Genomic DNA, 14,048 nt, shown 5'->3' on the forward strand with positions numbered 1-14,048 from the left:
CCACGCTCAGGGGGCAGGGGCGGAGGCAGGGGCGGGGCCTTCGAGGGGCGGGGCCGGAGGGGCGGGGCGCTCCCCAGGGCCGGCCTGGCAGGTTGGGCCCCTCCCCGGCCGAGCCCCGCCTGCGCTCCCGAGGGCGCGGGGTAGGGGGGCGGGGGAGCCGGGGAGCGGCGCGACTCCGCCGCCCGCTGACGCACCGTCGGCGAGTTGCGCTCGGACCTTCTCCCGCCTCGTCCTTTCCCGGGGAGCCGCTGTCGACTTGGAGCCGGGCAGGGGGGAGCCGAGCAGAGATCTGCGAGCGTCGGCCGGCCCGGGAGCGGAGCGGACTGTCCCGGACCCGGCGAGGAGCCCGCTCCCCCTTCCTCTCGGCGTCCGGCGCGGGCAGCGGCACAAACTTTCTGCACTGTCCCCGCACCGCGCCCTCGGGAGGAGGAGCCGCGGCCCCTGACAGGTACGTGGCGCGCGGTTCTGAGACTTGCGCTTGAGGGGCTCTCTTGCTTTAGGGGTTGTGGGAAGCGGGAGAGCAGAAGCGCCTCTTCCCGAGCTCTCCGACCGGGAGGGAGGCGCAGGAATTGGGAGCGGGCCCTTGGGAATAGCCCAGACAAGGTCTCCGTGTCGGGCCAGGCGCGGCGGGGAGGAGGTTGGCTCCCCGAGCCGCGGGACCGGGCGTTACTCGGTGACTGATCCCGGGGGAGAGAGAGCTAGCTTGTTTTGACGGAGAAGGGTGGCATTAGGGCTCTCCACCCTTTTCTTGGTCCCTGGGGCCGGAGAGCTGAATCCTACGGGAGGAGCAGGCAAAGGCGAAGAGGTCTCGGGCTCAGTTTTGCTCTCTAGACCTTGTCGCTTTTATACCAGAGGCAGAGGCGGTGCCACTCTGAAGTTTGCAGTACTTGCCAGGTGTGAGGACTTACTCGTTGGGTGGCTTTTGCTCAATTTCATCAAGTTCTCTAATGAAATTGCTTTCAAGTCGTAGTTATTATTGACGGTGATGATGATGGTGTGTGTGTGTGTGTGTGTGTGTGTGTGTGTCCTGCTTCGACCTTAACAAAGGTCCTTTGTTATAATTCCACTTCTTCTCGGGAGTGGAACTGCTGTCCTATTTCAAGAGCCCAGCCAGAGCCAGGTGTTGATGGCAGGGGTAGGTAGTCTTGTTTCTGGGGACTTTGGGAATCAAGTGGGCAGGTCTAATGAATTAGCCCAGTTCTGTCCCACCCACTTGGATCCATCCATTCTTAATAGAGCCGGGTTTTGTTAATCCAAGACTCCTAATTTATCCTGCTGTGTTATGAATGGATGGATCCAACTGGGTGCACAGGGAATTCTTCCCAATATTCTGTAATAACTAAAATGGGAAAAGAATCTGAAAAAAGAATGCATATATGAATGTGTATAACTGAATCACTTTGCTGTACACTTGAAACTAACACAACATTGTAAATAACTATATTCCAGTCTAAAATAAAAATGAAACAAAAAATAGACCCAGCTTCCACCATTCAGCAGGTGCTGCAACCTTAGCCATCCAAGGTGAGGAATATTCCCAGTGGAAGAAAGGAAATAAAAACGGAGGAGAGATGGTCCTGAGGAGGAGGAGTGAGCAGTGCACACCACTTGTTGCTTCCCTGTAGACTGGGCCTACTGCCTGCCTTCTCTGGAAGGGGCCTGCTATCAAATTCATCTCATTAGGAAGTCAGCTGCTCTCTGCTAATAGCCACAGCAGCCCTGATGAAATTATGTAGGTCATTGAAAAATAATTCCTGCTTAATCACCTTTATCCTGTTGATTAGCGAGAGAAAAAGATTTCCTCTCCTTAATGTACCATGTCTGGTTGGCAGGGTAACCTGCCTGACCTCAAATTCACTTGGACACCTGGCCCCGGACAGGACATTTTTCCCTGAAACTGCCCAAACGTAGCGTACCACAGCCCAAGTCCACATGTGGAGAACTTTAGCAGTCTTCGCTGGACAGAAATCGAACAGGAGACTCAGTCTGTGCATTTACGGCTTAATGTGGCATACTTGTTGGATTTAGATAACCTTTTCAGGTAATTAAAAGCTGGTTTCTTTTAGTTCCAGTTAACCCCTCTCTGCCAGGTTCATAGAAATCGTTTCCATGTTTGTCTTGAAATAAAGTTTGGGGTACCGTTTGTCATTTGTCCTGTAGCTTTAGGAACAGGATTTAACTGTGTGGGGCAGATGGAAAAGACAAGAGAAACTGCCTGTCACTGAACTAGATTCAGAGAGAGATTTAGAGTGGTTTCACAATCTAGGCACAACTACCCAGCTAGCTTCCTACCTTCTCCTAAATAGAGACAGTACAGTTGTATCACTTTATGTAAAAGAAAAGATATTTATTTGGCTGAGCCAGGTCTTAGTTTCAGCACATGGAATCTTTGATCTTCATTATGGCATGCGAAATCTTTAGTTGTGGCATGTGGGATCTAGTTCTCTGACCAGGCATCCACCTGGGGCCCCTTGCTTTGAGAGTGTGGAGTCAGCCCCTGGACAACCAGGGGAGCCCAGGTTGTATCACTTTTAATGTAGGCCTTTGAAGACCAGAAATGAGAGGACTGTTTTACTACAGTGTTGGTAATGCACTGCTGGACAGTTCTTCGTGATAACTTCTCGAAATTGTTCAAAACACTCTCTGCATAGTTCTTTTCTGCCATATAGGAAGTCAGTAGATTATGTCTGCAAGTCAGAAAGCAGATGTACAGATAATGTTGAAATATCATATAGAAGGCTGAGGTGTGACTTTGGAAATGATGTTCTTGTTTCACTTTTTGAAAGAGAATTTGATAAGAAAGCTCCCTCTCTCTGGAAATATAAAACAGAGTTGCTTTCTCTGATCCCTGCTTAGATGCTCGATGTTCTATGCACGTTTGTCTCATTGGGTGATACATAGGCCCTTGGAAGAGCTGGCCCCTCAGATTTTGGCCGTGGAACATGATTTACTTCACCCTTACTTCTCACACTTGTGTGAAGAGTGAACACCTTTACTTCACTCTTACTCTCGATGACGTCTGCCTCTTAGTTTTTAGCCTACACAGAACAGTGCTCAAGTGACCAGTAGCTTCAGGAACTTCATTTATAGGGATCTCTTAGTGAAGACAGTCACAGAAAGTAACTTTTTTGTGGGTCTTGAGGTGGCTGACTTAACCAAAAAGGCAGCTTTTGCCATCGCTTCTCGGCTGTTTGGCTAAGATCAGATGTAGTATGGGGGCTTCCCTGGTGGCACAGTGTTAAAGAATCCTCCTGCCAGTACAGGGGATGCAAGAGATGCGGGTTCGATCCCTGGGTTGGGGAAGATCCCCTGCAGGAGGAAATGGCAACCCGCTCCAGTATTCTTGGCTGAAAAATCCCATAGACAGAGGAGCCTGGCGGGCTACAGTCCCTGGGGTTGCAAAGAGTTGGAACATGACTGAGGGACCGAGCATATACCATATTTGTGCTTTGTGATTTAACCATTTTGAAGTTCGTGCTATTATATTCAGATTATACAGAAGGAAAACAGATGAGATTCAGAGAAAATAAGAAACTTTTAGGTGCATGTTTTGTTCCTGTATATGTTGAACTCAGACCCAAGTGCAGTGCTTCTGATTTAGAGGACAGGCTTTCAATTTTTTCTCTGCTGCATTTTGTGCAGGTTTGGATGCAAAATGGGGTCTTATTTCTCATTAACCAAAATGTGAGCTCATGGGGGACTGTAGAAACACGTACTTACACGTGTGTGTACATGCATGTCATCTTTATATCCTTTGCATCTTAACAGTGTAGTTGCACCCCAGGAGGTGGGGTAGGTAAATAAATGCCCTACTGGTTGCCATAAGAAACTTTGACTAGGATCTACAGTTGAAAAATTCAGAAAATAGAACTTAAGTGTGGGGTTTAAAAGTATGGAATTAATTACTAGAAGAAACATCTAAAAGAATTGAAAGGGCTTCTTTTGGAGAGTGGAACTCAAGGGTGAGGAGGAGCCAGGCAGGACTCTGCTGATTTTGGCCAAGTACCTTATAACCTTATACCTTATATTTTATGCTGTGTACATGTGTATTGCTTTTTTAGGTCTTCTTTGGCAAGGAAAGAGTAAAGGTTTGTTTTTCGAATTTTAAAGTCAAAAGAGACCCCAGAGATTGTTTATTTCCAGCCCTTTCATCTTGTAGGTGAGGAAATTGAAATATAGTTGAGTTGTTTTGCTAAAGTCTCCCAGGTTCACACCCTTCCCCAGGCAGGTGGAACTTTTCCTCCGTGCTTGTGATTCCTCAGTCAGCTTTCCAGGCATTGCTCCCTTCTCCTTTCTGTCTGCTTTTTACAGCGTTTGATTAGGTTGTTGGACTGTGGATTCAAAATAGGTAATTGTCTCTAATTCCTCATATTTCTATCACAAAAGTGCTTCAGAATTTCAAAGTCTGCATAATCTGTACACTTTTGAGGTTGCTGCTGCCGCTGCTAAGTCGCTTCAGTCGTGTCCGACTCTGTGCGACCCCATAGACAGAAGCCCCCCAGGCCTATAATAACTTTTAATTAGGATTAGAGACACTTTTTTCCAATGAGTCAACTCTTCACATGAGGTGGCCAAAGTACTGGAGTTTCAGCTTTAGCATCATTCCTTCCAAAGAAATCCCAGGGAGGGATTGGGGGCAGGAGGAGAAGAGGATGACAGAGGATGAGATGGCTGGATGGCATCATTGACTCGATGGACGTGAGTCTGAGTGAACTCCAGGAGTTGGTGATGGACAGGGAGGCCTGGCGTGCTGCGGTTCATGGGGTCGCAAAGAGTCGGACACGATTGAGCGACTGAACTGAACTGAACTGAGAGACACTTTTGCAGTCTGTCTGCAGCTATTAAGAAATTGACAGTGTTACTCAGTTGCGTTTGGTAAATACTGGAGTTTGGCCTAAACTTTAATCTTGAGAAGCTATTACTAATGGGAGATGATAAGAAGGTCTTTCTGATATCTATGTATGTTGCTTAATTTTGAAATCCTGAGAATAAGGAAACAATGGTCTTCCAAGAGAGAGGCCGAGGCAGGTGATACAGCAGAACTATAATAGAAAAGTTTTTAACACTCCAAGATTTCTATTTTCTTTATACATGAGATTTTCTACTTTCCCTCCAAAATTATATCACCAACTTAAAAGAAAACTTTTATTTTTTCTGATTATACACACAATACATATTCAACATTCAAACACTACAGAAGTATGTAATGTTGAAAATTAAACGTGCACTGTGATGTTGTATTCTAGAGAAAGTTCCCCCAAATTTTCCTAAATTAAAATATATTTATAATTGTGGTTTTAATAACAAGTCGGGGTAAAATAGCACAACTTTCAACTTAATTTTTAACTTAATATGCATTGAAAATGTTTCCATAGCCATACATACAGATCATACTGTGTAGTATTGCCTCACAGGTGATTTAAACAATTTCCTATTGTTGGAAATGTGGGGGGTTTCCCATTTTCCCGTAGTAAGAATAATACTTTGCAGAACATCCTTGAAAGTATATCTTTGTACACTTGGGTAGGAAAGGTCTGTGAAAGAGTCAGAGGGATGCAAAGTTAAATATCTCTAATTTATACTTCCTCCAGTAGTGTCTCTACGTTTTAAACTATATTAGTGGCTTTTTTATTTTTGAATATATTGGACCAAAGATAGAAATTATTAATATATGAGCAGACTCCGAAACAAAAGGTCATCGTAACAAAAGGCACTAAGCTTTTAGGTGAGGCTCACCTCATTTCAGATTTTTTTGGTTTTAATATTTTCCCCAAGAGAATATGGTAATTGATAACAGCTCTAAAAATACTCTGCAGTTGTTGGATGAGCTGCTAATTACTTTTTATGGAGGATAGTTAAAAAAAATTTTTTTTAAAGAACATTATTCTAGGACATGCCATTAAGGAGTTCAGGGAATCCACTAGGCTTTGCAGAGTGCAGAGTGAGTGTGTTTTAGCTCCTCTTCTTGTATGAAAATTTACCTCTGTTGAAGTATTGGTTATGGGTCAATTTTAAGATCTTTAGACCTGTAGAAAGTCCCAGGAACTAATTTTACTCATCTGTGTGTGGCAAACGTGAAATGTAATTACTTTGGCTGAATTTCATGACCTAGGCTCACTGAAGCAGGAACATTTCAGCACTTCCTGTGGCAGAGTTTTTATTGGTCATCTTAGAGAGCTGATTAATATTTTCATGGAGTCCAAGCTTTGTTCATGACCATTCAATTAGAGGATTATGTTTCATTCCTCAGGATGAATACCTTCTGTTTTGTTTGTCTTCATGGAACTTGTACTTGGAGTTCATTCATGATTTTCTTTGTAACATATTAGAATGAGTATAAAAACATCTTAACAAATATAAATGTACACACATGCACACTTATATATATATATACACACATACCCTGTGTGTGTATATACACACACTTGTGTGTAATACATGTGTGTATTTATGCATAAGTAATATAAGCTATACTTTAAAAATATGATCATCACTAGGTCGTTTAGCATAAATATTTGGTGCACCCTTAAAATTAAGATGATATCTGCCCATGTTTATTTTATTAGGAAAAATGCTTCTTGATGTCTTTTATATGAAAAATTTCTTAATAAATTAAGAATTTTTTAGGATACAGATAAAACTTCATTGCTTGTATATAGTTCTTACATTTTGGGGTTTTTTGGTGGGAAGATGAAACATATCTTGTGTATTAGTCTTAGTTATTGCCTGTTCTCTAACACTGTCACTTTTTAAATAAGTTGAATATTTAAAATCCCTCCTGTTTGTGATATATTTCAGAATGTTTACACTTTCCTTATTTTAAGCAAGATGCAGTAATGTTTATGAAAAAAGTGGCAACAGGACTTTCACTGACCTTGATTTGCTTCAGGAAATGCTGGACGATGTGCCCTTTACTCGAGCTGTGTTAAAAACTTAATGGTTAATGCTAATTTCAGCTTGATGAAGTTTGTCTTTCAGTTTCCTCCTTGTACTTCTCCACTGGGTGCACGTTGAGGACTTTGTGTGTCTGATTTGGAAAGTGGACCCTGCAGTCGCTCTTGGTGAATCAGCCTGTAAGCTGTGTTTTGGTTGTTTGGGGGCTGGTTGTATTGCTTCTCCCTTTTTTCCTCCTAAAGTCATCCTACCTCTTGATCATGTTTTAGAATTAGTGTGCCACCTAGGAGTGGTCATTCCTCCACAGTGAATCACAAAACGACTTTCTGACTCAAGCCTGACTGATTCAACCTGCTGTCCTTTGGGCTTCTGTCGTGGGGGGCACTCCTGGAGCAAACGCTCAACTTGGCTCCGTCCCCTGCACAGGTGATCCCTAAATCTGCATCCTCATTGCTGACCTTTGAAATCCTAGGCTTGCTTCTCCAGTTCCTGCTGCATAGGTCTTTATTTGGATCCTGACATCCTATTAAACTATAGGATGACAAGAGTAACTCCTCTGAGTCACCTGGCTGAGAACCTTATTGTGAACAGAATCCCGTACGTGTGTGTTGTTCACGGTCTGCGTCTTATCATCACATGGGCAGTTAGAATGTGTTTTGCCTTGTTTTCATTTCCAGTTTTTCTTTCTGTGATCCATTTCATGCCATGATTGGTCTGATTCTATAAAGTACAGCTTTGTTTATGTCACTAATCATGGTCCTTGTTGCCTACTGAGTAATAAGTCAGTTCAAGGTATAACGGCTAAATTTAGGTGCCAGATTTAATTGATTGGGTGACAGGTTGTCCAGGGATTTATTTGGTTAAACATTGTTTTGGGTGTGTCTGTGAGGTTGTTTCTAGATGAGCTTGACACTGGAATTGGTAGACTGAGCAGTCTTTCTGCTGAAAGTAGGGCCTTTCTGTTGTGGACGGGCCTCATTCAGTCCACTGAAGACCTGAATTGAACAGAAAGGCTGAGGAAGGGAGAATTTAGATCTTGGGACTTCTCAGCCTTTGTTAATTGCATGAGCCAATTCCTTACAATAAACCTTTCTGTGTGTTTATATATATATATGAAAATATACATCCTTGATTTATTTTTAAAATCTTTAGTGGCGTATAGTTGCTTTACAATGTTGTGTCACTTTCTGCTCCATAGCAAAGAGAATCAGCTGTATGTGTACACACATCCCTTCTGTTTGGGATTTCTTTCCCATTTAGGTCACCACAGAGCACGGACTAGAGTTCCCTGCGCTATCCAGCAGGTTCCCATTAGTTATATATTTTATACATAGGAGTGTAAATATGTCAGTCCCGGCGTCCCAGTTCATCCCACCCCACCCCTTTCTCCCGTTGGTGTCCATGTTTGTTCTCTGCGTCTGTCCACCTCCCTTATCTGTATGTCTTCGGCTGGTCTGTTTCCCTGGCGATCCCTAACACTCGAGGCATGTGTGGTGTGCCCCCTGCAGGCCCTCTGCTCAGGCTGCCGTGCTGATCTGTTCTTCATTCCTGAGCACACCTTTCCCACTCTCTCTGATGGGACTGGTGCTTCCTCTTTCCTATCTTGGTGATGTGAATTCTTCAAATCCAGTTCCGAGCCTGTGTCCTCCATTAAGCCTTTCTTGGCTATCTTCTCCTGTAGCAGTTTCCTGGCATCTGAATCTCTGTACTGAAATTTTAGGAATTTAGTCATTAGTTTTCTAGTGTTAAAAAATCTTTTATACAATTATTCTTATCCCCAGTTATAAACTCCATGAGGACTCGGGTCAAGCTCTGTACTGCAAATCCTCCACTGTTCTTGGTTTTGCTTCACATAGAAGGTGGTCAGTGTTTGCTGACTTTCTTTTAAAGCACTAAGCTCTACCAAGGAAGGAGAGGCAAGTATGGGGCATGTGTGCTCTGCCCCCAACCTTGTGCCCAGGGAAGAAATGTCTAGCTCATTGCCCACAGGACTCAGAACTCTTTATCAGAGCGGCGCTCCAGGGAGACTCTGCCAGTTGTTTGGAGTTGTTACTAGAAACAAAACTTATACGTCGTCCTTGACCTAGAGCTAACTTTTCCTAAGAAAAAGTTGAGCCATATTTAAAGTTCTGTTGAATTAGCCCTTTCCTGAAGTACTGGTTTGCAACTGTCTTTGCTCTCTTCTGCTATGCTTTTGTCTCTTGCGACTCCCTTTGCTCTGCCCATGGTGAAGTTATTTCGTATCTTCCTCCATAATTATATTATGTAGCATGTTGGTGTCAATGATTTTGAGCAAGGGTCAAGAAGACGAAATATGGAAAAAGAGCTCTGTGTTCCTAGGCAGTTTGGGTTTTCCAATTTTATGCACATTTCCTTCAAACTCTGATTTTCCTCATTTCTCCTGCAGTTGAATGTAGTTTTTGAGGAACATCATTGCAAATCTGACCCCCTTATGCACTTTGGTGTGTCTTTTAATCTCAGAGTATTACAGATCCTCTGTACATTCCTTCCCCCTTCCTCTGCTGTCCTGCACTTGTTTTCTAACATATTACAAGTTACTTATTTACTTTGTGTATTGTTTATCAGTTAACCCCCAAATAAGAACATAAAGCTCCACGAAGGGCAGGGATCTCTGCTGAATTAGTTTTGACTCTCTCTGGCTGTGTCCCAAGATGTAGACCAATGCCTGCCATTCAGTAAAGTGTTTGTTGAATTGATTGAGAGTTTGCTGTCTTTTTTTTTTCAAAGATTAAAAAAAATTATGTATTTGGCTGCACTGTTTCTTCATTGCGGCACACAGGATCTTCAGTCGTGTCAGACAGAATCTAGTTCTGTGCCCAGGGATCAAACCCAGGCCCCCTGCATTGGGAGCGCGGAGTCTTAGCCACTGGTGGCTTAGCCAGTTAGCCAGCCACCACGGAGGTCATCGGGAGCTTGCTGTCTTGAAAACTCTTCACACCCCTGGTTGTCTGGGCTTTCTGTTAAATCCCGTTGGCCCCTCTTCCTTTTTCCCTTCTTATTACTGAAGGTCCCGTCTATTCAGAGCTGGGCTTCCCAGGTGGCACTTGTGGTAAAACACCTGCCTGCCCATGTAGGAGACATCAGAGACAAGGGTTCAATCCCTGGGTTGGGAAGATTCCCCGGAGGAGGGCAGGACGCCCACTCCAGTGTTCTTAGCTGGAAAATTCCATGGACAGAGGAGCCTGGCAGGCTACAGTCCATAGGGTCGCAAAGAGTCTAGCGTGACTGAAGCGACTTAGCACGTCCAGACCGAGTCAGGCTTCAAATCACATACCCACCTGTTCGCCAGGTCGTTGCCTTTGTTGCCGCCGCATCTACAGCAGGAGTGATTTAGAGTCTCCTGGCTGTTCACGGCTTGAAGAGCACTGTCGCACAGAGTCTCATCTGAAGTTCTTTTGTGTCTGTCGTGGTACTGAGTGCTTCAGGGCTCGTCTTTCACCAGAGCGTGCAGGTTAGCAAAGTCCCGTGCCGTCAAGGGGTACAGCCATTCTCCAGTGTGTGCTGGGCATACCCCTTGGCTCTGCTCTTGCCAACGTATAACTAAGGAGCACGCCTCTTTGATAGCAGCTCTGGCCTTCTTAGGAGCAATCACTGTCTTCCTCAGAAGAGTGTATGTATGGTATAAGGCCCCCAAGTAGAGTGGAAAAAGTGAGGAAGGAAAAAAAAAGAGACACACCAACACGTGTATGGGACACTTCTCATTGGAAAGTCCATGGGCAGATGCTGAAAACAGTTGTTGCCTTGAAGTTAGTTTAATAGAGTAGTTCCAGCAGCAGTTGGACACAGAAGCAGGGAATCGAAAACCTTGGCCTGAAGAGTGCAGATCGTGTAGAGATGGGAACTGGGGATTTTGGGGTTCTCTGTCAGTAAACTGCTGTTCCTGTCCTCCTGGTCTGTCATCACTGAGCTAAGAAGATGGAGCCATTTTCTTCCTAAAGGGCTTCTGTTCTTGCCTCCAAGCCATGGGAGTGCTCAATAACTATTAATGTCTAATGATGACACAAGAATATTCCTCTGAGCAATTGCAGAGATGAAGGCGTGTCTCACAGCGACAGGCTCTCACCAATCTCCTTTTGCTGCTTTGAAATATCACCGCCAGGGGAGTTGTATACATCTTGTTCAGGCAGAGGGGTCTTAAATATTCATCCTTTTACCTCTTCCTTAAGAGGAATGCCAGCATTTCATCTTCAGGCTGCCAGTAGTAATTTTGGAGAAATTGTATTATAACTTTTTCAAGGTACTTATTTTCATATGGCTCATTTATTTATGCATCCATATATTAAGGCTGTGCTTAATGATGAAGGGCATGTACTTTGAGGTCAGTGGAGAGTCAGGGGTTAAATGGAGGCCTTTGGTGAGTTATACTCTCTGGTAAGTTAATTAGCAAGTATTTATTGTTGTGGGAGGCAACATGGGCATGGTGAAGAGAAGGTGCAGTTTGGACACAAATCTGGCTCAGACCGCTGCCTTGCTATTTAATAATTGTGTCTGTGAACCTGTTGCTTTCCTGGGATGAACCTTAGCTTCTTTATGTTTTTGTGCTCAGTCACGTCTGACTCCACGACCCCATGGACTGTAGCCACCAGGCTCCTCTGTCCATGGGATTCTCCAGGCAAGAATACTGCAGTGGGTTGCCGTTCATCCTCCAGGGGATCTTCTGACCCAGGGATTAAACCTACATCTCCTGCGTCTCCTGTATTGGCAGGTGGATTCTTTACCACTTGGGCCATTGGGGAAGCCCAAGTTTATAATGCACCACCCCCCGCAGGAATTTTCCTTGAGGGTTAAATAAGATAACACATCTGAAATGCTTACCATGTAAGTAATGATCAGTACATGGTAATTGTTATTTATGTACTAAATCTCTGTTAGCACTCTTCTAGGGATTGTTAGTGGGATTCTTTCAAAAGTTATGAGTTAATATGTCTGCAAGGCCACAAAAGATGTTGACAGAGATGTATTTGACACACACAAAAAATTAGGACAGCTTGTGATTAAGTGTTATTTGTACAGAAAATGAGTATAAGAAACCAGAAATGTAGAGGTCACTGTGGTGAGGATTGTGTTAGGATTCCTTTGGTTGTAAGTTATTAGAAATTTCAACTATATGGAAAGGGAATTTATTGACTCACATGGTCAAAGGTATGAGAGAAGTGAAGGAGGTATTGGAAGCCAGAGCTGGAAACTCCTGTACCACTGAGAGTCTCCATGTCTTTTCCCTACTTCTCCCTACTTCTCTCTGGGTCAGTTTTTTTTCCCTCTACTTCTCTCTGGGTCAGTTTTCTCCATGTGGCTGAGGGCATGGCTGCCCGAAAGCCAAGGATCACCCAGAAAGAGGGCCTGAGCTTTTAATCTACATCTCAGAATCCCGGGGCTGCCTCTGGTTGACCTCCCTTGGATGGTACCCTTTTCCCTGTGGCCGGCGGCACACGTTATCTGGTAATTGGCAGCCCCATCTAGAAACACATTGTTTGAGTGGGGAAAAGGAGCAGTCTCCTGGAAGAAGGGTCGTGCCATTCTCTGAAGAAGGGTGGGTGCTGGATGCAGGAGCAGGAGCTGTGTCTACTGCTGAGGGCAAACAGGACAGCTTGAGCTGGTTGCAGGGAGAGCGTCAGGTGTGCAGAGCACCAGCCAAAGGGGCCAAGTCCAGAATGAGAAGATGGGCTGCACCAGTGAGACAGGATCTGTCAGCCGCAGGCAGACTGGTTCGATGGGGCTGGTTGAAGAGTTTGGACTGGTCTGATTGGGCGTAAATCCTGAGAATCGACATCAAATCGACAAAGTCATGTTGGGTCCTGCCTTTTGTTCTTTGAAAATAGGTTTCATATTGTAGGTGGAGTATTTGAACTGGTAACTTGAGGACTACGTGGAGTGCACTTGAGAAGTTACACTCATTGAGTCAGACCAGGGTAGTCTTAATAGTCAAGAGGCAGGTATCTGTCTGATACTACCTTAAAAAGGTGTTATCAAGCACTTACCTTACTTTTCCTGTTTTTAAAAAAACCAATGCTGTATTTCAGAGGAACCAACAAGTGGTTTGTACAAAAACCTGATTTTTAGAATTCCAACCCATAAGTGCAGAAAGAATGACATAAAGAAAATACTACCATTTTATTACCCATGATCAAATAACAACCTAGGGAATGATTGTCAGTGACTCCTGAAACCTAGGTCAAAGGGCAGTTGGAAACTTTATAATTGATAACATCAGACAGAGAATCCCTGTACCCACCAATCAATGTTAATGTTACAAAAAGAGAAAAAAGTAAATATGTGCCCCCTAATTGCATAAAATAGGAAATATATAGAACCATTTGACATTGCTTATCAAAAACCTGAATATGATTCCAATCAGGACTTTGTCTCTAACTGCTAGTTTATAAGAAGCATAGGAAAAAGGGGACCATGTTTAAAAATATCATGGAGATGTGATCAGCCAAATCCAGAATGCAGATATTTCTGCAGAACAAGTTATTTTGTTTGTTCAGTAAATAAATGGCAAGAAAAAGAAGGAACTGTTATTTTTTCCCCCAAAGTCAGTGTCAGATAAGTGTTTTTATTTATTTATTATATTTAAAAAAGTTGCCTTGAGACTTAAGAGGCATAAGTATTTTTGTATCTTGGTTTGGCTAAATCACCACAAAGTTATAAATTAGAAATATGAAATTGAGGCAATTTGGGAAATTTAAACTCTGGATATAGACACATTAAAGGACTTTAACAAAGGGAATGATCATGGCATTATTTTTAAAAAGAGTACTTCTATAAGAAAGCTGTGGTACACATACACAATGGAGTATTACTCAGCCATTAAAAAGAATACATTTGAATCAGTTCTGATGAGATGGATGAAACTGGAGCCGATTATACAGAGTGAAGTAAGCCAGAAAGAAAAACACCAATACAGTATACTAACACATATATATGGAATTTAGAAAGATGGCAATGACGACCCTGTATGCAAGACAGGAAAAAAGACACAGATGTGTATAACGGACTTTTGGACTCAGAGGGAGAGGGAGAGGGTGGGATGATTTGGGAGAATGGCATTGAAACATGTATACTGTATCATGTAAGAATCGAATTGCCAGTCTATGTCCGACGCAGGATACAGCATGCTTGGGGCTGGTGCA

At 43.6% G+C, this 14,048-nt stretch overlaps 1 protein-coding gene across 1 annotated transcript in view; it reads left to right on the top strand.

Moving 5' to 3' along the window:
• The window catches only part of FAM160A1 (family with sequence similarity 160 member A1), a 305,023-nt gene continuing 291,108 nt past the window's right edge, over positions 134 to 14,048 (top strand). Inside the window, exon 1 of the mRNA XM_018061598.1 lies at positions 134 to 448. The gene's annotated coding sequence lies outside the window, so the exon portion shown is untranslated. The remainder of the gene's footprint in view (positions 449 to 14,048) is intronic.

The sequence above is a fragment of the Capra hircus genome, chromosome 17 (genome assembly GCF_001704415.2).
Source record: "Capra hircus breed San Clemente chromosome 17, ASM170441v1, whole genome shotgun sequence".
Taxonomy (NCBI): domain Eukaryota; kingdom Metazoa; phylum Chordata; class Mammalia; order Artiodactyla; family Bovidae; genus Capra; species Capra hircus.